The sequence below is a fragment of the Sminthopsis crassicaudata genome, chromosome X (assembly GCF_048593235.1).
Source record: "Sminthopsis crassicaudata isolate SCR6 chromosome X, ASM4859323v1, whole genome shotgun sequence".
NCBI classification, from domain to species: Eukaryota; Metazoa; Chordata; class Mammalia; order Dasyuromorphia; family Dasyuridae; genus Sminthopsis; species Sminthopsis crassicaudata.
Window position 1 is genome coordinate 17,666,215 of NC_133623.1, and position 21,277 is coordinate 17,687,491.

General features: G+C 41.8%; 1 long non-coding RNA gene across 1 annotated transcript in view; it reads left to right on the forward strand.

Moving 5' to 3' along the window:
- LOC141548396 (uncharacterized) overlaps nucleotides 1-21,277 on the forward strand; it is a 107,480-nt gene that overhangs the window by 24,052 nt on the left and 62,151 nt on the right. Inside the window, exon 2 of the long non-coding RNA XR_012483930.1 lies at nucleotides 14,352-14,556. This is a non-coding gene — a long non-coding RNA (uncharacterized LOC141548396). The remainder of the gene's footprint in view (nucleotides 1-14,351; nucleotides 14,557-21,277) is intronic.

Consider the following 21,277-nt stretch of genomic DNA (forward strand, 5'->3'; position numbering starts at 1 on the left):
TTGGGAGGAGCAAGTTCATTGGTTGAAGTAATTCTTCCCAGAAACCCTTGCATTATCCCATGCCCATTCTCTGGGAGGATAAAGAAGGCAGCTCTCTGCAGAAAGAAAAATCACTTCTCTGGACCAGAGTTAATGGCAACTGTCTGGAGACAACGGCTCTCTACAGGAAGAAGAATCTGTCCAAGAGATTTGAGTTGACACAGCAGATCTCCTCCCAGAGAGCGATCGGCAGCGTCTGGAGACAACAGCACGTTACAGGATTTCCCTTTCCTAAAGGTAAAGGCTAGATGGCTTGTTGGAGCTCTGAGAGTCTGTGATTCTCTAAGCTGCTAGCTTCCATTTATTTATCTGTCTTTCCCATCCCTAAATTGTTCTAATCTAATCACTCCATGGATCTGTGATGTCATTTATACCAATATTCCCTCTAAATATGTAGACATCTGCATGTAAACTGACCCATATCCTTCCATGAGGTCACCACAGGGGAATCCATCCGATGTTCTGGTGGCTTTTCTGAGTTCTTTTAAAATTGTATGCATACACATGATAAAGTTGACCTTTCAGTGAAATGTATGTGACTTAGACATTTGAATCCATTTTCTGATCCTACCTCTTCCTGCGATGGATTACTCAGTCATCTTGTCTTTTTCCCTTTGAAATGATTCACGCCAAGGGGAAGTCATGATGACATGATGGAGAGAGTCCCTTATCCAAGGAACCCGATTTTGTTTCCCAGCCACGTTCTGCCTTCAGCCTGATTATGTGAAGCGAATCACTTCACTGCCCTCTATCTTAGTTCTGTATATGTTAAGTGAACTAAGATTGGATTAGATGATGTCTAAGGCCCTTCTTATATCTAAAGACATGGGTCACTTGTTTGACTGCCAGTTGGTTATTTAGAAAAGACACATCCTCTGAATGCTCAAAGTTCCCTTCAAGACTTTGCAAAGATATGAATTAAGTTCCAGCTTTAGGAAACATGTTTACAAAGCATTAGCTCATTTAGATGGGTCACAGTGGAGATATGTCTTCCCAGCATGTGAATGGCAGGCATCTTCCCCCTGATGATTTCTATTTATTTCCCCCTTTGGCTCAGTGGCGTGGCCATTTGGGTGGTTTGTAGAACAGTATGAAAAAAGACTCAATGATATATTGAACTGGGACTCTCTCCATTCAGCTAGAGCAAGTAACTAAGAAACTAGGAGCTGCTCTGCCTTCTTGGGTATCCTTGCATTTATGCCTCTCTGGTCACTTAGTGTAGGGAAAGGAAGTGTTTTTCAAATGTTGCAAATGGCACCAATAGCTTTTGGGCTGTCAGAGGCCAAATGTTTTGGTTAATCCCCTTTAGAACCTTAAAGCAGGTCTATTTGCCACATAGAAATGATGGTGAGAAGGGATCAGTCATTTACATGCCTGCTGTGTGCTAGGTGTGGTGCTAAGCAGTTGGTAACCATTGTCTTATTTGCAAGGAAGTAGAGGTGGTCCCAGGTGATCCTGTGAGACACAGGTCTTGCTCCCCCAGAGCCCCAGAGACACGTCAGCTTCTAGGCCAGACTTCGATTCTGTTGGGCAGAGCTTTGCCAACCAGTGAAGATGTTTGGGGCAAACGGGGTCAGGGGAGAGAAGGAATGAGGGAATACAGGATAGTCTGGATACAGTTGGGGCCCGCCTAGGAGAGAGTCAGGTTCTCTGCCCATGAGGAGTTTGAGGCAAAAAGGTATGGAGAGAGGGCCACTCTAACTACAAGGCCTTGAGAAGGAGGGTGACACAAGTTTAAGGTTGGGGGACAGGAATCATAGATGGGAACATGTATCCCTTCTCATTGTCAGGCCCTGGGCGAAAGCCTTACTTGCTCTAGGTTGGTTTCAGCTCTAAAAAGGGGTGCTCAGCAGCTACAGTTAGTCATTAATCCTGTTGTCTGGGAATCCTAGCTACTCTTGTAACTCTTTCCAAAATGAGGCCAAGTCACCCAACTTTCTGTCTGCTTCCTTGTCTTCTGACAGATTCTGGGTTTAGCTCATGCTGGGGGATGAGGGAGAATGTTGTGCACATTGACAAGCATGCAGATATCCACATCTCTTTATGCTGGAGCTCCGGCCCAATATCTCAGGGAAAGTTCATGGGGAATGAATCTGGATCTTATCTGTGAAGGGCTCCACCTTAGGATGGAATACGTGTTTTGGGCTGGGGATGCTGTAAATGTCCATCTAGAGTAAAATGGAAGAGAGGATTCTCGTCATGCCCCTAACCCAATGTACCACCCTTCTCTCTCCACCTGGAAGTTTGCGTGTCTCTGCTCATCCTCTTCCAGCCCCCCGTCTGGGTCAGCCAGGCCAACTCAGTAGGGGCTTAACGAATCTGTCCCTCCTCCCAGGGTTGGCAGCAGATGCCCAGTCCAGGTTGGCAGGGGCTTGTCTACGGGCTCAGAATCACGAGCCTTGGCAAAGAGCTCTCTAGGAATGTTCTTTTTCTGGCAGGGGGTGAAGAGGGATTTGGAGCGCTGGCTCCAAAGTGAAGTAGGGGAGGAAGGGGATGGACATCCCAGAGGCCAATATCATCTGCAACGTTGTTCATCCTAGCAGGAGCTCTGGGTCCCGACATATGGTGGCAGAATTACCTCTCTGCCATGTGACTGTGGGATATAATTTATCTAGTCTAAGGGACAGAGAAGAGATTAGATGCTAAACATGCTCTGCATGGGAAAACAGGCGAGGCTTCCCTGGATGCAGACAGAAGAGTAGAGCGGCCGCTGTCTGCAAAGCTAGCCTGGGGTCTTCGCCTTGGCTGAAATGTCATTTTATATGGCTCTCTCCTAGTCATTTTCTAGGATGGGATGCTATCCATCATTGCAGATAGACACTGGGGGAGGTCTTGACTTTTTGGATATTAATGGAGGAGAAAGGGAGAAGATCTATATTGTCTTCAGTCTCTCCATCGCTCACCCGTGCACCTCTGTACAAGGTACTATCCATGCCCATTGCCCCTCTTTACCTCTGCTCTTAGGATGCCTGCCTCAATTCATATATAGTAGCGAGTTGAGCATTAACTGGCCTTCTGGAATTTGTAGCTGAAAAGTAACGTAGTAGGGCCAGCTAGGTGGCGTAGTGGATAGAGCACCAGCCCTAAAGTCAGGAGGACCCGAGTTCAGATCTGGCCTCAGACACTTCATACTTCCTACTGTATGACTCTGGGCAAGTCCCTTAACCCCAGTTGCCTTAAGAAAAACATAAAAAAGTAATGTAGTTCTGACATCCAAGTTAGCTACATAGGGCTCAGGCCAAGAATCATGAGCCCTCAATTCCGATTGGTCACTCTTCCTTGTCTTCATCATCTCCCTAATGGGAAATGGTTTTGTGTGCATTTGGTATCTTCTGATCTGCTTACGCACTGTAGAATGTAAGCTCTTTGAAGGTTTGAAAATATGTCATAATGTGTCCTTGGTACCTGGAGCCCAATAGGCATAATAGGTAACAAAATGCTCGCTGGATTGAATTGAATTGGACAATTTCCAATTATTCAAAAGTGGAGATTGGAGAGTCGTGAATTTACAAGACATGCTTGCTAAAAGGTAATGAAATTTGACTGCCGATTCCCTGGAAAGTCACAGAAAATCACCACAATGTCCCGCAGGAATGTTTTGCAATGTCTTTATAATTTCGTAATTGAAATATCAGTAGCCTAAGTGAAGTCTTTTTCTTTCTAACGATGACCAGTCTGCCTGTTTACCTGCTGCAGACACTGAAACCCAAGTTAAGCTTGGGTGGCGGTTTGGACCTTCAAAAGGCCAGAACCCGGGACATGTGACTCTTTCATGAGAAGGGACAGCTAGGAATATATGGCATTCCTTCATTGAAAGCGATAAGAAGGTCTCAAGATGCTGGTGCCCTCTGTTCTCTTTTTACTCCCATCTCCTTTCTGAACTAGACTAGAGAATGGAGCCAAATAGATCTTGTAATTTCCTCTATGTGACATACATTTCCTACTCTCATGTGAGAAGAGAACTGTGTTTAGAAGCAGAGGACTTGGGTTCATATGCTTCCTTATTACCTGGACCAATCACTTCATTTCTCAGCCTCAATTTCTTCAACTGGATTGGAACCAGAAGGCCTTAAAGGTCCTTTTGTGACCTTAACGTAGGTCCCATGAACCGAGTGACCTTGAGCAAGATAATCCTTTTATTGGTTTCATTTTCCTTAATACAAAACCCAAAGTGTGGTCTTGCTGACCTCTCAGATCCCTTCTAGCCCTGTCTTCATAATCTTTGGGCCCTGATGCCTGAGACAACCTCCTTCCTCACCTCTACTTTGACTCTTTTCCCTTGAAGTTATCTCAGGTACCATCCATTTCACATCTCAGAGTAAAATGTGGCCTTCTCGCTGATTTGGTGAGCAATTCTCTTTGTTCTATCTAGGTGACATTTCATTTAAAAATTGAACATGTTCCCAGGATACAGAGCAAAAGACAGATGGTGCTTTTTCCCTGAGGACTTAAGTCAATGATGTTAGCCATGTGGAACCCTGGCATGGCCCTCTTTTGCCCCCAAAAATGACCCCGCCATATTCCGATTACTCATGTCCTAAGATCTGTGCCCACAACTTTAATCCGATCGACTTTTAGAAGCCAGTCATGTAGTTTCATTTCTAATATACTTTCCCCTCCTTCACTGCTCTCCTAAGGAAACTGTAGCAGTGTCAGTGATTGACATGAGAAGATTTCCATCTTCTCCAAGAAAAGTCTTTAAGGTGATTAGCAAAAAGAATTGCAAAAGTTTCAAGCAGAACACCAAGTTAAAAATCTGCTTTTGCACAAGCTACTTTGCATTAAATAAACACTTTTCCCCTCTTCTATAAAATATCACTGAAAATCACTTGTGATTAAACATTTTCTACATTGGATGCTCTAGAGTTAAGCAAAGTACTAGAGCTTTTTCAACAAGAAAGTATAGAACAGGCACTTATCACATTTTACAGGGAAGCAAAACCGTTGGCAATCTTTGGGCACAATTTACCAATGTGAGCTCTCCTCGGTAATATGAGTGATTGCTCTGTAAAGAAGATTCATTTGTTGTATGAATTAATCAGGATGTGCAGATGGCAACACTTTAAACATGGAGATGTTATCTCTCCAAGAAGGCTGGTCATCCATTGCTAATCACATTTTTTTTCATCTTTTTTTTCCATTAAAAAAAATTAAACCAAATGTTACTCATGTCATTGAACACACAAGGGGGCATCTAAGTCAGAAAATCTGAGAAGAGAATTATTTCAACAAAGGTCCGACAGAATTGAGTTTCCTTGGAAGATGGTTATTTACCACTTCTATTTCATGTTCTGTATGAGAATATGATTAATGACTCATTGGATGAGATCCCGGTACATGCAGTCCAATATCTATTTTCTTTCTTCCTTTCCTTCTCCTCTTCCTCATCTTCCTCATTTGTTCTCCCTCCACCAGAGGATAAGAACTTCATAATTTCTATTAATTGCTTATTATTTGGTCCTGATAACATCAGCATATTTGGCTTGAAACTTTCTCAGATTGGGAGACGGGGACAAAACCAACACTTTAGAATTCAAATAACAGCAGGAACTCCAGCTCTTCCACATGTTGCCATCCTTATTTTCTGATTCATGTGTATGGGATTATTCACCTCTAAAAGATAATTGCAAATTCGGCGTGGAGTCAGCAGGCCACACTTTAGCTCTCCTTCTAATACTGTGACTGTGAGCAAGTCTTTTTACTTCTCTAGGATGTGGTTTTTTTATAAAGTCAGGATGTAAGAATTTGTACTGCTGACTTTCTGGGGTTGGAAAAAATCACTTTGTAAAAAATCAGAATTCAGTATAATGATCTCTTCTACCATTCAGTTCAACAGGATTTATTAAGTTTCTACCCTGTGCCAGATGCTGGAGATACCAAGACAAAAACCAAACAGCCCCTGCCCTGAGAAGCTGATATTGTGCTATTAAATACAAAGGACACACAGAAGAATCAGGAAGTGGAGGACATTGTGCAGCAGAAGTCCTGCCAGAGGTAGCCTCAAGACTGAGGTTGAAAGGCAGCCAGGGATCCCAAAAGACAGAGCAGGAGGTGATTTTTACACTATCTTGTAGCATTTTAGACTAAAACTTATCTTGCCTTCAAGTTGGCAAACAGATGACTTCCTTGATTTTGATGGGAAGGCTTACCTATATTTTCTATCCTTAGTGCTTGCCATTAAGTGCCATTAAAGAAGAATTGGTTAAGTTTTTGCTCTGCGCTATTTCTAGATCACTGCTACAGTTCTTCCACCATATGACTTCATGCACCTTTCAAAAGATGGAAATTCTGCTCTAGAAACAGGATTAGAAGGCGTATTTGCTGTCTTCCTATCTAGCCCTGAGCTAGAGTCTGGCTCCTCTGGACACTATCTCATAAACTCCAAAGCCAGTGAAGGCAAATTCTCTTGTCTGAGTTGGCATATTGGGAACATATTAGATAGTTAGAAAGTTACACCTTTATTGAGACATGTCCCTCTTCAGCTAAAGCCTTTTTTCCCTAGGAGTAACTTGTAGTGTGGCACAGGTTTTTTATGTATGTAAAACCAGACTTCAGATATTTGAAAACTAGAATCATGTCCATTTTCCTTCTCTCTGTCATGAGAAGGGTAGACTGGTTGGCTTCCAAGGTCCTTTCCAGTTCTCAAATGAGGATCCCATGATCTTCCTTCTTTTCTTTTTCAGGCTGAACAGCCACTGTTCAGTCAGTCACCAACCTTGTCTTAAGTGCTTATTGAGTTCCAGGCCCTGGGGATACAAGTGGGAAAATGAGGTAATTGTGGTGTTCAGGCAGTTGAAATTCTATTGTGGGAGATAATAAAGTCGCCTCTGAGTCTTCTTGACCCCATTCGGTGTTTTCTTTGCTGAAAATGCTGGAATGGCTTGCCATTTCCTTCTCCAAGTGTGTGCATAGAAACATCTAAATAAGAGAATTTCCTTAGCTGTCTTCCTGGGTTTCGGTTTCCTTGTGACCCTGACCAAGACAGTTCATTTTTATCTAACTCGGTTTCCTTTTCATGTAAAATGTGGATCACGATAGCCCCTACCTCCTTATATCATCATGAGGCTCCAAGCAGATATTTGTAAAATGCTTAGCGCGGTGTCTAGCACAGTGTATATGCGGAATCACTGCTTGTCCCCTCCCTCTCTCACCAAGAATCTGCTAGCGGAGCTCAGTCATGGGTTCTTTCTTTCTAAAGACCTCAAGATCATGTTTGCTTTTTTGGCTTCTACATCCCATTGCTGATGCATGTTGAGCCTGGAGACTACCAGATCCTCATTTAAGCTGTCTTGCAGCCAGCCCTCCTTCATCTTTTAAACGTGCAGTTGATTTCTTGAACCCAATTGTAAGACTTAAAATTTAACATTTACGTTCACTTTGATCTCTTGGCCTTGAACCCTGTTATAATGTTCTAATCTGTTTGAAGTCTTTCTTTCCTTTTATCTTTTGAATCAATCATGTAGTGCCTGCCTACCACCAAAGTGCAAATCTCATCCTCTGTGGTCCACTTTCCCGAGGGTCTCCTCTTATGACTCAGTCTTCATTTGAACTTTCTTATATAAAATATATTCTTCCACTGGTACTTCACAAACAAAGGTGGAAGGCTGATGCTCCACCACACAACTTTCGGGGGTATGATATCTGAGCGACTTGGGAGTTTTCGGGGCTATTTAACTCATTCAGGCTGTACTCCTGTCTTGTCTATAAGGATGGCATGTGAGATGTCAAATGGTTTGCAGACATCATTTTATGCTGTTTCCACAGTATTCCTTAGGTCTCCTGATCTAATAGCCTGGGCAAAAATGTATTTTAGCTGGTGTGAGGTATAGCTGAGGAAGCTACTTTGGCCTTACTATTTATCTTTCAGACACCTAAGCTACCTGCCAAATAATCTGGGTTAGAACTTTTGAGGAGTTGAAGTCCAGCTCAACATGTGATTTACCTTCTTGCTCTTTTGGTGAACAGAGACATCCTTTGTTTCTCCCTCCCATCTCACACTCTGCTGGTTTTCAGTAATTTGTCAAAGATAACTTCCTAACAGTGAAAGCAGTTATGGCTATAAGGTTTTCCTTCTGCTAGAATGTGATTCAGGTCATCTTTAGGAATGGCCTTCACTTCTTTGGGGTTTCAAGTAACTCTTATCCACGTTTATATTGGCAGCCCTGGTTTGAAAATGATTTGCTTTGGTACATTATTCAATTTGCAAACATTAAGCTCCTACTGTACAGGCCAGGAACTACTCCAGGCCCAGTGGATGCAAATTCAAATAATGACTCATCATTCTCAATAGAAGCCACATCAAAGTTGATTTTTATTTTATGATGAATTCAAAATCTGTGTTCAAATCCTCACTGGTGTTTCAGTGAAACCCCCTAATTAATAAAAGAAAAAGCTCTCTGATCAGACTATTGCTATGACTGGAATTCCACCATTAAATGTTCCTTCTTTTGGCCTTTAAAGACTTATTTGGCCTTTACTACTAGTCCTTTAGAGTGAAAATTCTATCTGCAGAAAACATTGTAAGTTACAGGAGTGCCAGAGGCCAGAATATACACAGTCCCTGCTGTCCAAAAAGTTAAAACTTGCTATTTCCCTATATTTTTCCTTCCTCCTTCCCACCTCTTGAAATCCCTGAACCTTTAACGGTCAGCATTCACTGATGGCATCTCTCCATCCACCTCAGGGACTAACAACCTTATCTGCCTTTTGTGATTATATGGCACTGAGCCCATGGTATCACTTTCAGAAGACTAAAAGTCGCTTCCTTCAGAGGATGGCCAAGCAGTAAGGCACCTTTTATGGAATAGAAAATGTCCTAGGTTCTGGCAATGTAGTCAGTGGGTTTCTTACATACTAGATTATTAAAGTTATCAACTATTTTGTCCTGTGAACCTAACCTATGCCACTGATCAACTGTTCTATTTCTTAGCCAATACTAAATGGTTTTGGTGACCGCTGCTTTATAATATACTTTTAGATCTGGTACAGCTAGGCCACCTTCATTTGTTTTTGTTTTTGCTTTCATTAGTTCCCTTGAAATTATTCACCTTTTGTTCTTTCAGATGAATTTTATTCTTTTTCTAGCAATGTGAAGCAATTTCTTGAGAGACTGATTAGTATCTCACTGAATAAGTAGCTTAGTTTAGGTAGTGTTGTCATCTTTATTATATTCGCTCTCCCTATTGAAGAGCACTTAATATTTTTCTAATTAATTAGATCTGACTATTTGTGTGGAAAGTGTTTTGTTGTTTTGCTCATGTAGTTCCTGAATTTCCCTTGGCAGATAGATTCCCAAATATTTTATACTATCAGTAGTTACTTTAAGTGAAATTTCTCTTTATATCTCTAACTATCGGATTTTGTTAGGGACATATAAGAATGCTGATGATTTCTGTGGGTTTATTTTGAATCCTGAAACTTTGCTAAAGGTGTGGGTTATTTCTAATAGCTTTTTTAGTAGAATCTCTGGGATTCTCAAAGTATGCTGATCGTTTCTTACAGAACAATAATATTCCATAACATCTAGATACCATAACTCATTCAACCATTCTCCACTTGATGGGCATTCGCTCAGTTTCCAGTTTCTAGACACTACAAAGAGGGCTGCCACAAACATTCTTGCACATACAGGTCCCTTTCCCTTCTTTAAAATCTCTTCAGGTTATAAGCCCAGTAGAAACACTGCTGGGTCAAAGGGTATGCACAGTCAAATGAAATAGATTTCTAAAGCAAATAAGTGCTAGCTATTATTTCTACATACACAGTGATTTCTGACTGAATGAGGGGACACTGAACACTGATAAAGGATCAGAAGATGGGTGTCAAGTAGGAGATGGCAACCTAGGAGTTGCAAGAGGTGAAGGTGAGGAAGGGAGAACATTCTAGGCGCACAGAAGGGCTTCTGTAAAGGCATGGATGTAACATGGAATGGCAATCAAGAGGAAGACGACTGTGTGGGCTAAGTAGGTTGGAACATAGGGCACTGATAGCAGTGACGAGCAACATGCTTGCAAAGGTAAGATCTAGCTAGAATGTGATGGGCTGTTAAAAATACCATATTCAAGAGAGGATATTTTTCCCCTAGAGGCAAGGGGGAACCATTGCTATTTCCTGATCAGGGGAGTGCCATCCTCTTGAATTGTGAGGTTGTTTTTGTTTTTTGTCTTTGTATTCTTGGCACGTTCTTTGCACAGAGCAGACATTTAGTAAAAGCTCATTGAGTTGAATGGCATCAGACAGCAGAGGATGTATTTACCGACCATGGTCACACTTAAAAACACTGAGATTCACACACACACACACACACACACACACACACACACACCCCACAAAAAGTAGAGGACTCTGGAACAAGACCATTTAAAAACATTCACCTAGAGTTACACAATAGTTTGGCCAATCTTTTCCCTCTCCTTTCTCTATCCTTTAGCATTGTACTGACAGTGGACTATGTTGACAATGAAGGGAGAGACTGGGGAGAAGAGAGAGGTCTATAAGAATTGAGCATTGCTCATGTTTGCAGACTTGTTGCGGGATATTGATCAGCTCTGCTTATTTTCTCCTTGTTTTTTGCCCTTTTGTTATATGGGATGACTGACAGGGGAGTCAGAGGTACTGGGGAAAATTGGTCACATAAAAATAAATAAGACGTCACAAAAAACTTGTTTTTTAAAGATCTCATGCGGGTGTCACAGTTTTGAGTTATTTAAAAACATAAAATAGTGAATTTATGAAATGCCAAACCAAGGACAGACTGGTGTGAGTTATTATTGGTTAATATGGTGAATATATATATAGATATATGTATATATATATATATATATATATATATATATATATATATATATATATATATATATATACAGACATATATGTAAAGAGATTTTATAATAGATTCAAGCATTTTAAATTAAAAGTAGAAATGATGGTGTACTAATAAGAAATATAAATGGAGTATATAAACAGTATATTTGAATAATAAATGCCCACATAATTATACACATATGGTTTAATAATTAATACTCTCCCCTAAATCGAATGGTGAACCTTCTCCATGATTGTATTTTTGCTTTTGACTGTGAATGTCACCTCTTACCCACAGGTAAAGCAATTATCTAGGGAGGAGTAAATGACCAAAATGCAGAATATTTAAAAGGTCAAAATAGGAGAAAAGCATAATTAATAATATATGAGGCATTAAATTCCCACCATCACAGTCTCATTACAAAGGTTATTGTAAAAAGCAGAAAACATGACCCAACATTTATACATGTTCGTGGCCCATCCTGCCATGGAACTGCGAGATGCCGTGTTTCAGGTCATCTTGGTACCAGTTCTTCTGACTGTCAATTGGGAGTCCTTCCTCAGTGTGGGATGGAACCAGCCCTGTTGGCCCTGGTTGCAGTTCCCTTTTGTAAGACCCTCTTTCTCACCCTCCCTGGTTTTCTACTTAGCTATTGTATGTGGGGTAAGAAAACTTTGTCATCTGCCACTTGTAAAGTCCTAACATGGTACGCATAGCTACCGGCTGCCTGAAGTGGCTAATTTGGGAAAACAGGAAAGTTATTGATTGCATATCAGTGCCGATAACGCCTCAACATCTATTCACTCCTATCCTGGGATGTGACAGAAGTAGGAGATAAGTCATATCGACTATCTGGTCTAACTATTAACCAGAAAATTCCTTTGAAGGCTAGTTTTGCAGACATACTCCCAGTCCCAGAAACCCACAGAATGGGTTTATGTCTAGTATAATTTGCTCTTTTGCTCCTATAGAAAGAGCCAAAAAGAACATAGCCTAATTTCTTAGCCCACCCACATCCCAGATCTTCATGGACTTCCACATGTGGAGAACTCATATCCTGGTTCAGACTAAAGAGGCCAGGGTGTTCTGTGGCCACAGTCGATTTTTTCTGGCATCAGCAGCACTTTCCATTCTGTTCTCCTCTTCCATCTGCCCCCAAATGAAACCTGAAAAACCGATTAAGTCTCATCAATGCCAGGAGTGACATATATCTTTGGGAGGAAATAATATATTGACTAGGAATGTGCGTCAATGCAAAAAAGGAGCCCGCATTCTTTCCGTGTGGGGAAAAGTCGAGCCAAAGGAGAGGTGAGGAAGCAAGATGACAGCCGGGTTGTTTGGCAGCAAGCTTGTTTTCCTTTCCTCCACTTTCTTCTGCCCACTTTTAGTCTCAGCAGGGAGCTGCCAGGCTTTGATCATCTTTGGCATGGGGTGGGGTAGAGGTGGTGGCAAAGAGCAAAGAAAATCTCACTGAAAATTTTCACAAGATGGGAGAAGTCAGTTGCCCCTAAAAGTTGCCTTAGAAGATTTTTCAAGAGCTCTAGAACACCTATCAGAAAAGGGCAGAATGTGCAGGGGAATAATTAATAGCAAGGAGATGTTGAGATGAAATATCAGTTCTTATTTTTTGTCCATTCCCACTGTTATTGACACTTGACCAGTAACGGGCTGCGCCTTGTTTTCATTCTCCTTCCTTGTCTTCTTTCCTTACTTCTCTTAATATTCTGTTTCTTTGGGCTCCAGGTTCTCACCTTTTTTTCTTGCAAATGTTCTCATTTCTATACTCTGGGGATATTCTCCTTCTGTGCACAGCCCCTCTGTGGATTGTGTTTATGCGGAACAACTTCCTCACCCTCATCATTCTCCATCCTTCCCATTGCCCATCCAAACTGCGAACAGAAAACCCTTTGCTGTCCTTACACACCATACCAGCCTAGAGGCTCCTGGAGGACTGGAACCTGGTTCCTGGAGGAACGAAAAGAACAGTTTCACTATTAGCTATTGGGAGAGGTTTTTTGTTTTTTTAATCGTTTGGTGATGATGTGGAGATGTGGGTGTAATTTTCGGGCTTACTCCACGCGTAAAGTAGGTGTCTGTTAACATGGCCTGTCTGGACGGTACCCCTTGTATTGTCATCCATTTATATGCTTTCTCTCTTTTGTGACCTGCTCTGGACTCTGTCACAAGTTGTGGAGTTCTGCATTACATGAAGAACCAGCCTTCCTGGGAACAAAGCGTGAGGGAAGTCAGTACAGAGCAGGATGGCTTTGTGGAGCGAGCACCAGCTCTGGATCCATAGGACCGGGGTTCAAATTTTGTTTCCAATGCTGCCCTGCCAACCTCATGAGTTTCATAATAATAATTCATAATAATAGCCCCAAGTTTCATAATCTGTATGGGTAGGAGCAAATGATCTCCGAGATCCTTTCCAGCTGTAGATCTATAAAACTGTTTTCAAAGAAGAAAAGCTTTTGGCCATCAGGACTTTGAGTGACAGGTGGTAGAATGTCACTAAATAAAAATCCCTTACAAGCCTTCTCACCCTCTATACATGTGGTTTTTCATCTAAGGTCAGGAAATGAGTTTCTAATCCATTGAGTTGTTAAATTATGCTTCACCAGCACTAGACTAGTCTTCTCTTAGAAAGAGGGCTGTGAAGATGAAAAGGAAGCTGGTATTTATTTATTTATTTATTTATTTGTTTGTTTGTTTGTTTGTTTGTTTATTTATTTTTTATTCATTTTTCCAAATTATCCCCCCCTCCCTCCACTCCCTCCCCTAGATGACAGGTAATCCCATACATTTTACATGTGTTACAATATAACCTAGATACAATATATGTGTGTAAATACCATTTTCTTGTTGCACATTAATTATTAGCTTCCGAAGGTGTGAGTAACCTGGGTAGATAGACAGTAGTGCTAACAGCTTACATTCAATTCCCAGTGTTCCTTCTCTGGGTGTAGTTGTTTCTGTCCATCATTGATCAACTGGAAGTAGTTGGATCTTCTTTATGTTGAAGATATCCACTTCCATCAGAATACATCCTCGTACAGTATCGTTGTTGAAGTGTACAGTGATCAGGAAGCTGGTATTTATGTCAGTTGGATCACCCTTTTACTATTTCCTCATCACATAATTTCAGCTGTAGGAAGGAACTGACCAAAGGATGGGTAATTGTATTGACCTTTTATTGCGTGTTAGACCTTGGCACAAACGTTGGGTCCCTGTGATATGTAAAGGTCACAGGAAATAGAAATCTTTTTTCCTTGTCTTGACACCAAAACTAATCTTTAGTTTCTTTCACAGAACTGACAAATCGCTCCATAGGTGCTGCCTGAATTCCAGGAATATGGGGGGGAGGGGACTAGACCTTTTACTTGGAGATCAATTGGCTCAGTCTCCTTTTTGAGCATTCCTGAAGATCAACATTAATAGCTACAGGACTTCTCCCAATTATGGGCACTCTTCTGGGTATCCAGTAACTAATGTTTTCTCCTTGTTGCAGAAATGGTTTCCTCCAACCCCTATGAGAGATGCTATGTCTCATCAGGCCAAATTTGAGAAATACTAAAAGACCTCACAGATTGAGAGTCAGACTAAGGAGATATTTTGAGGACAATTCTCCCTTTTCCTCCCGGAACTGGAACCCTACTGTGGTGAAGAAAATGAAGCCGAGAGAAGAGAGCAAGGGTGCTGTCCAGCAAATGCAGGTGAGGATTCCATTTCTGGGCCTCTAACTCAGGAGCCAGGGCTCCTGTACTATGCTGCTTCCTCATTATTAAGATCATTCTTTAATTAATCACAGCAGAAGATAATGACTAGTATAAGACTCCCTTCCCCTTCCTTCTCCTTCCTTCTCTAAGTCAGACTCAGAGAATGTGTGAATTGGGAAGGTCATCAGCAGCTGTCTAGTCTAAGCCATACACTGAGTAATCATTACTGTAACATCCTTGACAAGGGCCTAGGAAGGCCTGAGATACTGCCTTTGATCCTGGACTAGTCACTGAAACTCTAAGACTAGAAGTTGTGACCGATTTTAAGACTAGTAATTGTAATACTCAATAACTTTCTCAGACAATAATTGGTACCATAGATGTCCATCTTCACTGGCAAAAGTGGCCCTCGCTGTGTTGGTATATGTATGCATTAGGTAACGTGCGTTTTGAAGATAGGTTTCTCCTTCTCTTTACCTTTCTTGAGATTTCCTTGGTGGTGGGGGGGGGGGGGTTCCTTATCACAACAAAACTGTAGATACAATGCCAAGAGTAAAAGTAAAGAAGGAGAGAAGGGCTATGGTGGGGGGAAGCAAGGGAAGAATGCCGCAATGTGCTCCAGGCCCAGAGAGGGGAGAGGCACTTGTGGGGCTTTGATTTTATTCTGAAGGCAGTAGGAAGCCAGTAAAGGTTTAAATATATTCAGTGCATCTTTCCCTAACCCACTCAGTGGAGCACGCCCATTAAATTCTTGCTATAGCACATAAGTTTGATGTCATGAGCAAGTTTTGTTAATATTGTTCTTCCAGAGTACAAGAAGGCCCCTATCCCTGGATTTTTAAAATGATAAGCCAGTTATGATATGTCACCAATCCATCTTTGGATGAGAGAACACTGCTCTTGGAGTCAAAGACTCTCAGACTGACCATTCAAATTCAGTTTCAGATGTTGAGTAGTGCTGTATGCCTCTGGCCAATTCATTTGACCTGTCTCGGCCTCAGTTCCCTCATCTATAAAATGGAGATAATAACGGCATCTATCTTACCAAATTGTTATGAGGATCATATGAGATAGCCTTTGTGAAGAGCTTCGTAAGGTGCTGTGTAATTGCTAGCTTTTGTGCTAATGCCATTTCTTCTCTCACAAAAAAATCACTTTTCACTGTAGCAGAGTCTATATGACAGAGAATTCTCACTCTTTTCAAACTAAAAGTAGTTGGAAGATGACAGAAAGTATGGAAGAAATAGTCATAGGTGAGGAGGGGACCATATGTACTGGCCAGGGTGTGAGACATTGGGAGACCTATGTGAAACCCATCTCCTCCTATACTGACACAGTACTTCTAATAGAGTCCAAGATGGACATTCTGGTTCATTTGGAGATGAAAAGGCAGTTTTGCTCGGCAGAAAGGAAGCTCAGTGTGGCCTTGCTTGACTTCTGTCACACGCTGTCAGTGAAGGCCCACCTTTCCCACTGTCCACGGGCCACGCCACTGATAGACACAGTTTCTGAAGCAACTGAACAGGATGGGTTTTGTTTTGCTCTGAACAACATTCAAACATGTCTCTAGCTCAATGCTGACTTGCCATGTTGCTCTGAGAGAATAAAATAATCCATTGGTATTAGTTATAACAGTGATTTGGGGGACATTAGAGGAGAGTTGGTGCTTTTGTTGTTGTTTTAAAGTCTGGAGACAGAGCTTTAGTGGTCTGTCTGGAAGCATGAGAGCTTATCTTGGCCATCAGGTCTTGTCTTTGCTGAGTATCCCCTTCTTTTCTTCATTAACAAGCCCCTTTCAACGATGTGAAACAGTTAAATGAAAGATTTATGTGAATTCTGCTTAAGAAACTCAGGAAAAACCTACATTTATTCTGGCTTATGGTTTTGTGAACATTAAAATTTATTTATCTCCAAGCCCATGGAAAGGAAAAATGTTACTCCAAATCATGACTTCTGTGAGATGGAAATCAACAAGCGATTCAGTGCCATGTTTCAAAGGATAACCTTTGCCTCGGTGGGAAATAGAGACGCTTGTGGTTACCAAGACAGCATGACAAGTATGCCGTTGGGGTGTGCCAGACACGAGTCCACATGAATTTGCTAAGCGTGTCAGCAAGGGGACAGGCATGCTGCCACCTCGGGGCAGTCATTACTTAGGGGACTTGGGGCAAGGCACCTTATTTCTCTGGGACTCAGTTTCTTCAACTCTACACTATGGGGCTCTGAGGTCCCTTTCAGCTCACACCTATCATTCTATGTTTACTTGAATGGTGAATCTCATGAGAGCAAGGATACTTGGAATAGCTTTGGGTATTTGGTGGAATAGAGAACAGACCTCTCCCAGCCTCCACTTACGCACCCTTGAATTGAGACCACTGGAGCCGGAGACATATTTTGGACTCCACAGTTGCTTTATCTTGATCTAAGGCAGAGCTTCTTCATCCTTATTGTGCATGGACCCATTTTGTGGTCCAATGAAGCCTGTGGTCCCCTTCTCCCCACAAAAGTTTTGAAATGAATAAAATACATTGAATTGTAGAGAGAATTAATCATCTGGAAACCCAATGATCAAAAAAAAAAAAAAAAAAAAAAAAGGTTCAGGTTCAAGAGGTTCAGGACCCTTGATCTCAAGTTTTGAATTCTTTGGGTGTAAGTTTTTGTCTTGTCACATCTTCTCAGAGACCTGCTTAAATTTTTGTAGCTAAAGGTCGACCTGCAGATCTGGGACAGATTCTTGGCACATGTGACCATGTTCTTACTTCAGAAAAATTCTAAGCTACATCGTCAACTGATAAAGCTCATGTCACTCCGGTATTTCTCATTGTTTTTATACTCCATTGGTGAATCTGGGATCTCCTCTATGGGAATGGTGCTCGTTGCAAGCCGTCTCTGCCTTCCCATCCTATGAGACTCTTGCATGTGGCCTCCTCTCAATGTGTCATAGGGTTTCCCAGTGATCATACCAGGGCACTGCCTTCCCTCCCATGGCATCTTTGCCCATTTTGCCTTTTCTCTTTGTGCCCGGGCTGCCTTTTTGACTCTGTCGCCCATTTTCCTGCAGGTTTCTTTCAAAACTGTTTTTCTGACTTAATTTCTCATTTGTAATATATGGAAGACTGCTCACATCTACCAGGCACCTTTTTTTAAATTAACTTGGCTTACAAATCCCTTGTGTAGTCTGTGAATGTGGACAGACATAATTCGGCTTCACAATTATAGGTATGGCATTTGCCTTTTGTTTTAGAAATCAAGGTACTGATGTTTTGTACCCAATTTTTAGGGCTTGGTTTATTAGACTGATTTTTGTAAATCTGAAAATGAGGAAACCGAAAAGAACTGGCCTCATTAAGGCGGTGTTCACTAAAAATGAACCATTACTATATTAAAAGAACTTATCTTAAGACACATAGACATCTTAATTTGGTGAGCCTGAAACTTCTTCTTGAATACAAATTAGGGGCGTGTGTGGAGGTATGAGGTGCTCTCCTTCCTCACAGGCTTCCTTTCTTAAACCTGAGATACATTCTTTCTATCACTCCTTCTATCGGAGGAGCCAGATGAAGTTGAGACCAGATGTGTTGTATGAGCACAGACCAAGGCCCATAAGCTGTGGGTCCTACAAAGACTTGAGGGTCGTCCCAAGTTCCCAAACTCTAACTGATATCGCCCCCATTCAGAATTTGTCCTGGGAAATCTTGGAATATAGCTCACATCTGGGTCTCCACAAATGGGGCTATAAGAGTCCTTGTCTCAAACGCTCAATACCATCCCACAGCTAGGAAGTATGAGACTGAAAACCAGGTCTCTCCAATACTAAAGCCCAATACTCGTCTCACTGCGCTATAATGCCTCTCTGTAGGCGTTATGTAGTATAATGCCTCCAAGCCCTGCTGATGGAATAATCGAACAAGTTGCCCACCCAACTGCGTATCCTTCCTCTGTGAAATCGCAGATAAAATATTGGACTTGAAAGTTTGAAAGACTTAAGTTGAAATCCCGCTTCAGATACTTAGTAGCTATGTGAGCCTGAGCAAGCAACTTTACCTTGCTCAGTCTGTTCCCTTATCTGTAAAATGGAGGTAATAATAGCCCCTCCTTTATAAGGTTGAACTCAAATGGAATAATACACATAAAAAACTTTGCCCACCTTAAAGCATGATATAAATGCTAGCTGTGTTTTGTGAACGGAGTTAGAGATATTTAAAAATGAAATAGACTGCTTCACAAAGTAGTGAAGTCTCCTTCAGTGATAGCTGACTGACCACCTGGTAGTTCCAGGTTACCTCCTCACTTAAACCTTTTCTGATCTTTCCTTTCTGAAATTTTCCTCGAGTTCTTTCTCTAGTCCTTTCCTTGATCCTATTAGATCCCATCTGGTATTACGCTTTTCTGGGTAGATATTGTATCTCCCCTTGAGGAATGCAAGCATTCTGATGGCAAGGATTGGTCGACACTTTTTAACCTCAGTTCCTGAGTTCTCTCTTTGTATACATTAAGCCTGTGGTGAATGTATGTCATACGATTAATAATATAGGAGGGATTGTCATGTGAGTGAGAAATTAGACCTGATGGCCACTGCCTGCTTCCAACTGTATAATTTGTGAGTTGAAGTCACTTCTTAGTTCTGGACTCGTTTTCTTACAGTAGAATAATGGCTTATCTATGAAGAACTTTGTTCTGGGTGATTTCGGGAACTATGAAATTACCATTATTGATGCCATCCCCGTGGAAGTGATCTTACTGTCCATATTTATCCCTTTTGCTGGTCTTACTATCCAGCCTTCCCTTGTGGCCATAGGCAACAGGGCTTGTTCCAGGAAAAAAATCATCAAGAAAAAAAGCCCTGGGAGATTTTCAGACATGGTAGCCAGGATTTCTTGGTCAGGAGTTATGTTTTCTTGAAATTGTTTGCTTTGGGTTGGAGCCATTTCAGGCGTTCCATTGAGAGGGTTTCCTGCCATTTCCTAGTCACCAGGCCTTCTTTTCCCCAGTGTTTAATTGTTTGCTGCAGCTTTTCTGCTTCCCTAGACCCCATTAATACTGTCACCCACTCTAATTATATGCTTTGGGGCATTGAATAGCTCTTTGTTTATTCTTTTGGGCTCTGCAGAAACAGAAACAGAGGTTTTCTTACTCTCAAAGCCAGGACGTTGTTTCTGGCTGCTGGCTGGTGTCTCTCCTAGAGATGACGATGGTCTTCAAAGAGCCTAGAGAATGGAAGGAAGAGTGCTTTTGAGTCCTGGGAGTAGACAGAAACCTTCTCCAGAGACAGATTTTCCCAATGGGCCTGTGTAACTCAGTTTGCTGTAGTGTAAGTTCCTAGAATGCAGGGTATTATCCTGGTGTAATGCACCAGGCTGCTAGGTGCCACAGTGGAGAGAGCAATGGGCTTACAGTAAAGACTGGAGTTCAAATCCTCTCTCAGATACTTACTGGGCAGGTCATTTAACCACTGTACATCTTAGTTTCCTTCTTTGTTAAATGAAGTGTTGGACTTTGTGGAGGCTGCTAAGGTACTTTCCACGTCTAAAGCTATGACTCTATGAACCACAGTCAGATCATTTATATGATATGGCCCTGCGACTCTCTATTACCCTGGCTAGATGGGAGTTCCCTCTCACCACTCTGTCACTGCCAGCGACCCAAAGGAAGGAGGGAGATCCATTGGCAGATGTCATTTCGATGTTAATGTGGACTTTGGGCTCAACAAACATTAGCTTCAGTGATTTGCCTCATTTGATAAATTATTTCCAAGCAATGTACCGGTGGGACAAGTGGGAGGGATTTTGATAAACCCTTGAGGACAAGGAGACATTTCAGAAAAGTTTTGATACATTTTCCCAGTTAAAAAAAATGGAGGTGTATTCTCTCCTGGCTCATGAAGATTGTCATAGGTTCATAGCTTTAGAGAAAGAAAAGAGGTTCTTAGAAATTGCCTAGTCCCCTGACCTCATGTTTTAGGAGAGGAAATTGTAGCCCAGAGAAATTAACTGACTTAGTGACAGTCACAGGCCAGGGTTTGAGCTTAGGTCTTCAGATTCTGAATGCTGGGCACTTTCCCTGGCACCATATTGTTTTTTGGATTACTGTCACCACTCTGACTCGCAACGCTGGAAAGAAATCCACACAGTCCATCCAGGCAGTTTTTTTCTTTTCTTTTCTTTTTTTTTTTTTTTGGCCAGTGAATTTTCATTTGGTCCAGCCGGACCAGATCCATGGAGTCCCAGTTTACTAGGCTTTAAATAACATTCATTTCCTTCACAGTGTGCAAAGGCACATGCAGTGGTGGGAGAAGGCAGGTTTGCGATTCCCCTTGCAATTGTGAAATAGCATCTTCACTTCCCAGAAGGGACATGATGCTCCAAAAAGTATTTTCCTTGACTTTGTCATCTCTAGCGCTGGCCTGGAATTTCCGCTGAGCCCGATGCCCCACAGACAGAGTTTCTGCATTTGCATGCTCAGCTGTCAGCACTTTGGAGGGTTAGAGATCCCTGGAGAGGAGCCAGACTTTGCAGCTCCAAGTTTTTGCTGCGATGGGTGGGATTTTTTTTTTCTTTTTCTTTAGCTCTGGGGTTATTTCCCCCCCCCCATAGGCTCAACATTGCATTGATTGCTGAACACTCAATTAAGATTTTAAGTGTTCTTGCATCCACAGATCTGCATTAATTGGCTTGCAGGTATATAAATGTCATGACGTATTTAGATCAGGCTTCTTGAA